We start from the raw sequence: 8,609 nt of genomic DNA on the forward strand, positions 1-8,609 counted from the left end.
TGATCCATTAGTTCGGTCTATATGAGTTTTATGCTACATTATATATATTATTGTGTCTTTCAACAGTTATTATTGATAATAATAGAGTTAAATGAAGACCTAGTGTCGGCACTGGTGTGACACCGAGATGATTCACCTGTTTGATTCATCAACAAACAGGAAACCACTTGTGTCGTGCGCCACTTGTTTGATTAATTAACACGTTGCAACATTAAAACTATGAGATTAATGACGACCGCGTCTGTTTCTGTCGCATCACACGTGATACTGTATCAGTGGAAATGGTGCAGATCTGTGTGTGTGTGTGTGTGTGTGTCCTCTGTCCTGTGCTGTTGTGCAGCTGTTGTTGTGTAACACTGGAGCCGGTGAAGTCATCATGACCGGAAGAGGGAATGTCATGTTTGCATGTCAGGGATCTTTTTCACCCAATAATCCTCTTTGTATATGTTGAGTATATTGTTTTTTCTTTGATAATTATTGTTTAATAAGAATTTATAATCATGTTTGAGTCCAAAAATAGTCATTACAATGTCACAGAAATGTGAAGTGATTGCTCATTTTGTGCATCATACAGTAAAAAACCTAAATATATTGAATTACCAGTCAAATATAAGGAATAAAAATGACAAATCTAAACATTTTAGTACCTGATAATCATCTTAAAGAAGTTTTATGTAGGTGTTTGTGCGTCCAGCTCAGAGAAATGTTGCAGATTCAGGTTCAAACTTAACTCATTTATTCACCAACAAACTTCCATCACGTTTGCATGCTAACCAGCCTCAGTAACAACAAAAACAACAGCACTAATACTAATTGCACACTGGCTGCATTAGTAACTTATATACTACTTCTATTCTATTCTATTCTATTACACACACAATAAATATCAGTTAGATGTGGATTTCAAGTCACATCCAACCTAAAAAACAACATGTTGCATATTTATATAACACCACTTGTAGAATCTCCTGGAAAACTCAACAACATCCTTCAAACCTTAGTTTAGTGAGTTCATTTCAGTGTTTTAGAATCAGAAAGTACACACATCAATAAACATATGATTTAAACATAAATAAACACCAAACAATAATGAATTTCTCTTTTTCCTTAAAGTATAAATACAAAACAAAATAAAACCTGAGGAAGAAAAGACTAGACTCATTTCATTTTTGCTCTTTTCATGTTGATCAGGCGTTTAAATCTTGACTCAGACGTTTAGGGGTGCCCTCATCACCCGGGTCGCTCTAAATCATCTCCTTTTTCCACTCGCAGTGACCCTGCATCTGGGACGCGACAGGTTTTCAAGAGGAAGGGGAAGGGGGAGGGGGTGGTGGTGGTCGGGGGGGACGGTTGTTAAATCAGTGTGGTCAGGATTTATATGTGATTGTACATTACAGGAACAGTCCACACTGCAGCCGCTGTAAGACGAGCTTATAGAGCAGCAGACGAGGCAAGGACGAGGAAGGTCAGCTCTGGTTCTTATTGTTGTTGTAGCATAATAAATCTTCTTTTTTTTTTCTTTTCTTTTTTTTAAATCATCCACCACCTGTTTCTTTAAAAGATCCCGTCACCTTCACTGTCTCCTGTTGATATGTCTGGGATCATGAGAGGAAGAATAAGAAATAAAACATCTCTCTCTCTCTCTCTTTCTGCTAAATTATTCTTCTGACTTGATTTCTGGGAGCAGGGAGGTTAAAGTGAACAATGAACCTGTCTCGACTCGATATCGAACTCTCTCGGCGTCTTCTCTCGGCATCCTTCAGTCTGTTTCTGTGCGAGTTGCTCTTCACCTCTGACAGACGCTCTCATTATTCTGCCCCTTTCTGTTCGCAGCTGTTTCCTTCTATAAAGTAGTATAAACACATCACACATGATACACATCGATATGACGAGTGCACCGAGTTTGGTGGAGTAGAGATAGAATCTGTACTAAACAAGTATTTTATAAATTAACCGATTGATTGTTTTTAGTCTATAGAATAAAAAAATATGTATCAAGAGCCAGAGATTATGTTATTAGAATAATATATCACACAAAGGAGAAACAAATTCGCTGATTTTGAGAAACCAGAACCAGGAAAAAAGCCAGAAATTGAAACAGAAATGATTAATCACTTATCAGACTGTAGTTAGCTTATTATTATCCTTCAGCTGATCAATTAATTAATCAGCAAAACTTTCTCCATGTTTATCCTCGGGCCTCTTTGAATCTTTAATTACATCGCACTTTAGTGCCAGATGTTCCTGTTTTAGCCGATCTGTTTCATGTTTTAATCATTGTTAAGGTTTTTAAGCATTCTTTAAAAAAAAAAAGAAAAGAAAAAAATGTTTTTGTGACTTTTGTTGTTTTTATTTCTCGGCACTTTTACAATTTCATTAAGTTTGTGTTTCTGGACACTTATATTGTGACAATCACACAAGTTGTTGTTTTTCTGTGGAGCCAAATTCTTACTAGAAAATAACAACGCAAGTCATTAAGATTTATATTTTTCTGAATCATTCTAAGTTGATTTTCATTTTTCATATTGAAAAATATTGTATGTGTGTGTATGTGTATAACTATAGGGAAGCACAGTTTTGTTCAGCTAAGCCTTAGCTGATACAAATGCATCTCAGGAAGTCTGGTCGCTTTTCCGCTGTATTGCTAACCTTCCTTTCGGCCATGTGCATTTGTTTACAACGAAGCCGGCGATAAATCAATCAATAGAGCGGTACATAACATTAGATATCATATATGATGTTACAATGTCTATATTTGTTAAGTTTAATCATAAACAAGAGATTACTGGTTACAGGGCGCGTTTGTGTCTCTGTTTAGCTAACGTAGCTAACTGTTAGCTAGTAGGCTTGCTACGTCACGCACCAGCTAAATTGTAAAAGAAAATACATATATAGGCGGCACTTGAATATAAGCCGCTGGTTTTCATGTTGTAACAAGAGATAAAGACAGTAGGGAACTGTGCAAGTCCAGTCGCTTTTCCGCTGTTTTGGTTACACTCCTCTCGGCCTTGTGCATTTGTGCATCAATAAAATAATGGAGCGGTGGATAACGTTACCTAACATACACGATGTTACGGCGGTGTTTGTGTAGTCTTAAGATTACGGGTTACGGAGCATGTTTGTGTCGTGGTGTGCAGAGACCAGAGCTGGGACACCGGGGTGGGCGAAAAAAGTAGCGGCTTATAGTCCGGAAAGTATACGGTAGTTAAGATAGAAATCCTGCATAGTTCCTCTTTAAATAAGGAAGTCACCTGTAACCTCTCAGTCACAGTTTAAATATTGTGTTTTTTTTTTTTCCTTGCTTCACAATAACATAATCAGTAAATTAATTAAAGCTCCGCTCTTTGATCACATGTGAGCCTTTTCAAGTCAGAGTCAGTGAGGGAGCAACAGGTTGTGCAGAGGTCGGATGTCGGAGCAGCAGAGACAAACAAAAGGAAACATGTTGTTTCAGGTCACTTGTATCCAGCAGCAGGACACTCATCTACAATCGTCTCCTCCTCCTCCTCCTCCTCCTCATGCCAGCGCTCCGGTCCACTTATGGCCCCCAGACTCCCTCTGACATGTGGTCACTGCCTCGGGACGTTACCATAGCGACGGACCCCCTCGGGCTGCAGGAATGGGTTTTTTTACTCTGCTTTGCTGGAGCATGGATGGATGGGGAGGGGGAGGAGGGGGGGGGTTCACCGTGGTCAGATGGGAGAGGGAGGAGAAGGTGGGGGTGTGATACAATCAGCCTCATTTCCATCCTGTACGGCCCTCCAGAGTGTCGGTGGATGACCCGGATGGATGAATGAATGAATGAATGAATGAGTGAATGAAGTCAATCTAGTTGATTTGTTCCCTTTGCTGCGCGGCGACAGTCGCTCCGTCTGCAGTTGGAGGTTTATTATCTCTATTTACAGACACGTGGATTGGAAAGAGTCTCTGTGTTTTTTTTAATCATTTGGCTTTCAGCTAATTCAGACACCTGGCATTAAACTCTGACAAAAAAGAAGATTAACTTTGACAGAAAATATGATTTTACCAGCCTGTTTCCCACTAGCTGCTTATATAAAGACACTCTGAGCTTGTTGGGGAAGGTGAAGAGAAGCTAAGAGTCCATTAGGCACCGCCATCTATAATTCACCTCACTCTTGCTTACTGGGTCACTTCAATGAGGCTTTTTTTTTTTTTTGGTAGAGCTGCTGCTGCACAAGGAGACGACTCTGTGTGTGTGTGTGTTCGTGTGTGTGTTGCTCTTTTAGAAACACAACGTTTAACAAATTACAACATGAATCTTTTGTTCCAAGATGCAACAAGTTATTTGATTTCACTTGCAAAAAGGTTTTCTGGTTTGTTTTGTCACTCCAGCAGCGTCATGCATGGTCGTCTGGCACCAAATCACCAAAATGTGTGTATGTGTGTGTGTGTGTGTGTGTGTGTGTGTGTGTGTGTGTGTTTACACAGATGCCGACGATCAGACACGGCTCAGTGGTTGAGGTCATGAAGGCAATATTTAACATTTTGCTGTGGATTCCCCCGGTCGGTCGGACGTGAAGTGGAGTCTGAGCGGACCACAGCAGCAGCCGCAGCCTCCCCGGCCCCGTACTGTATCTAATGCTGTTTGGCAGATAGTTCAGTGTATCACTCATGCCCTATTTGGCTTGTGTCTGTGCCTGTTGTCCTGTATGCATCCTCGCAGCTCGCTCGTGTGTGCGTGTCTGTGTGTGTATGTGTCTGTGTTAGGGGTGTAAGAAAATATCGATACACTCAAATATCGCGATATTTTATTTGACGATACCGTATCGATACTCAACGGCACTGTATCGATTTTTTAATTAACAATTAACATGCAAATATTCACGGCGTTTGTTAATTTTTGTGTTGCAATTAAACCTCCGGCCACTAGTTGGCAGCAGTCAGTATGTCCTCCGCGCCAAAGGAACAATGAAATCCCGCGAGATCCCGAGATCCCGCGAGAGTGCTAGTCTGTGGCAAACTGCATGCTAACCGCTAACTTAGCACAGTTCACCGGCGATGGCTGAGGACGAGAGGCTACGGTCAGCTCCAGCAGCTTTTAAAGCTGATGTTTGGGCATATTTTGGTTTCAAAACAAAGGACGGCAGTTACGACTACGACAAGAGCCATGCGGTCTGTAAACTCTGCAACGCCAAAGTCAAGTACTCGGGCAATACTACAAATTTGCGAGCACATGTGGCGAGACACCATGACAATGTAGCATTACAGGCTAACGTGAAACGAGTGGATCCTGCTCAACGAACCATTGAAGATGTTAACTTTTCGAAACTACCAGCGACCTCAACTCGCGCAACCAAGATAACACAGTCAGTACTTTCTTTTATTTGTAAAGACATGCGACCTCTGAGTGTTGTGGAGAATGAGGGATTCCGTAATATGATGACAACACTGGAGCCCCGTTACACCATCCCTTCCCGACAACACATCACGGACATCGCTCTCCCGAAGTTGTACAGAGAAGTCAAAGCGACGGTGCTGGACTCGCTCAGCTCAGCGGAGAGAGTCGCTATGACATGCGACGCTTGGACTTCGAGGGCCACTGAATCGTATGTAACTCTTACAGCACATCACATAGATGACCAGTGGAACCTCAAGTCACATGTACTGCAAACCCGAGCCATGAGTGACAGTCACACGGGGGAACACATAGCAGCGTTACTGAATGAGGCTGTGACCGAATGGGGATTGGATGGAAAAGATCCCGTTGTTGTTACAGATAATGCCTCGAATATGACTGTCGCGGCGAGACTCGCAGGCTTGACGCACATACAGTGCTTTGCACACAGCCTCAATCTGGCGTCACAGAGAGCACTGAAAATACAGTCAGTGTCGCGACTTCTCGGCAGGATCAGACGTGTAACAACCTTTTTTAGGCGCAGCACACTAGCCAGTGAACAGTTAAAGCAAAAACAGCGCCTACTCCAGCTGCCAAGTCATAGGCTGATAACAGACGTTATTACAAGATGGAACAGCTCTTATGAAATGATAGAACGATTCTTAGAACAGCAACCAGCCATCTGCGCAGCTCTGCTTTCAGCAGAGGTCAGGAGGAGTGAAAAAGATATCTTCACATTAAGCGAGTCTGATATCACGTGTGCAGAAGAAGTGCTCAGTGCACTCAAGCCATGAAGGATGCCACCCTGGTTATGTCTGAGGAGAGCATGCCAACACTGTCCCTCATCGCTCCTCTTCATGCCAAGCTTGTGATGGGTGCAGAAGAAAACCCTGATGACACACAGACTGTAAAGGACATCAAGGCTGCTATAGCACAAGATCTGGGAAAGAGATACAATGAGAGGGAGGTGCTGCACATGGCATCAGCTGTTGATCCCAGGTTTAAGGATCTTCCCTTCCTGTCTGAAGCAGAGGCCAGTGAGATCTACTCCAGACTGACCAACGCTGTGATGAAGAAGCAACAGAATGTAAGTAAATAAATTAATATATTACAGTTGGAAAAAATACACAGCAGTTATAACTAAGTGCAAATCTGAGTAAATGAACTAATGACATATGGTTAAGTTGCACTTTGATAATTATGTATTAAATATAAGTATGGAATAGGATGAATCTAGGATTTGAATTTTGGCTTTCGGTGACATTAATACTAGTTGGATTTGATGTTTTTCAGCTGCAAGAGGACACTGACAAACAAGGGGAGAATGTCCCAGAGGAAGTTGATCACCCACCATTTGAGGACAGCCCTGCTTCCACCCCTCAGCCACCCCAAAAGAGACCAAGGACCTCATGTGCATTGGCAGACTTGCTTGGTGCAACATATGCCACTGCTGGTGGTAATACAGCACCAAAATCAGCAGCTGATGCTGCTGCAGCTGAGATAAAGAGGTTTAAAGATGAGACCCCTTTGCCTCTCACAGGAAATCCTCTGAGTTGGTGGAGGGACCACGAACAGGAGTACCCTCAGCTATTCAGAGTAGCAAAATGTTTCCTGTGTATTCCTGGAACAAGCGTCTCTGCGGAGAGAGTTTTCTCTTCCGCAGGAGATATTGTGAATGCACAGAGAAGCGTCCTGAAAGCTGGGCATGTGGACCAGCTTGTATTCCTCCACAAAAACCTTGAGATTAAAAAATAAGCACTGACATACAAACTGGAACAACATGTAAAACCCAGTATCTGAGACTGTTTACCATATTTAATTTTGTTGAGTCCTGCAAGCTTATATTTATTTAGGCAGATGGGTAAATTCCTTTTATTGAGATTACACTGAAAAAGTGGACGTTGCAGGGCTTTGTACTTTATTTTTGTCAATGACAGTTTACATTTTTTGTTAATATTTTAAGAACCCTACAAGCACTTTCATTTTTGATTACAGAGAAAGTATATGCTAATTTATTTGTGGTAACAGCCAGAAAAAGTGTTATGACGTTTGAAGGTATAGAGACCATATTTTCTTTTGATAGCTACTTTGAAATCAAAAACTCCTGGTTGTGAACCTCCATGCAGATATCTTAATATCTACAGCTTTAATGTAAAATTGTTTACATATTTTTTCTTCATGTTAAGCTAATGACTGTTGATATAGCAGAAAAAGTATAGTTATGAGAGATTATACAGGGACTGCATACAATCCAGTATCTGAGACTGTTTACCATATTTAATTTTGTTGAGTCCTGCAAGCTTTTATTTAGGCAGATGGGTAAATTCCTTTATTGAGATTACACTGAAAAAGTGGATGTTGCAGGGCTTTGTACTTTATTTTTGTCAATAACAGTTTACATTTTTTGTTAATATTTTAACCCTACAAGCACTTTCATATTTGATTATAGAGAGAGTATATGCTAATTTCTTTGTGGTAACAGCCAGAAAAAGTGTTATGACATTTGAACTTTGAAATCAAAAACTCCTCTCACAGGTTGTGAAACTCTAAGCAGATATCTTAAAATATCTACACCTTTAATGTAACATTGTTTACATTTTTTTTCTTCATGTTAAGCTAATGACTGTTGATATAACGGAAAAAGTATTGTTATGTTAGATTATACACAGGGAGGGACTGCATATATTTGCAAGTATTTGAGACTTTTACTGAAAGGCAGATATTAATTTCTTCAGCCTGCACATAAAGAGCAGATCAGATGTTGCAGTGACTTTGCATTTTCTTTTTCAACTTCAGAAATTTGAACCTGCTCTGTTAACTTATTTTTTTCATTTGTTTATCCAAAAATCCTTGCTTGTATTTCTTCAGCAAGTTGATGCTAAGCATGTAACAGCATTGTGTGTGCTATGTGCTACAGATTTCTTACAATTAAAGTAACTCTTTCAAAGAAACTCAGTATATCGTTGTTCCTACAGTATCGCAATATATCGCAATATATCGCTGTCCCTACAGTATCGCAATATATCGCAATATATCGTATCGTTGCCCCTGTATCGTGATACGTATCGTATCGCCAGATTCTTGCCAATACACACCCCTAGTCTGTGTGTGTGTGTGTGTGTGCGTTTGTTGTCCATGGGCAACTGTTCAGTAAATAGGGCAATTAAGTGTGAAAAGCAGAAAGGAGCTAGCATGTTCCTATCTCTTTGGTGTGTGTGTGTGTGTGTTGGGGGGGTGGGTGGGGGGGTTAGGG

The 8,609-nt window shown here is 40.9% G+C and overlaps 1 pseudogene; it reads left to right on the plus strand.

Annotated features, from left to right (window-relative positions):
- The first annotated feature begins 5,355 nt into the window (after nucleotides 1–5,355).
- LOC146985054 (E3 SUMO-protein ligase ZBED1-like) lies at nucleotides 5,356–6,455 on the plus strand (annotated as a pseudogene).
- Nucleotides 6,456–8,609: the final 2,154 nt, after the last annotated feature.

This window comes from Trachurus japonicus, chromosome 7 (assembly GCF_045865225.1).
Source record: "Trachurus japonicus isolate A0001 chromosome 7, Traja_1.0".
In the NCBI taxonomy this organism is placed as follows: domain Eukaryota; kingdom Metazoa; phylum Chordata; class Actinopteri; order Carangiformes; family Carangidae; genus Trachurus; species Trachurus japonicus.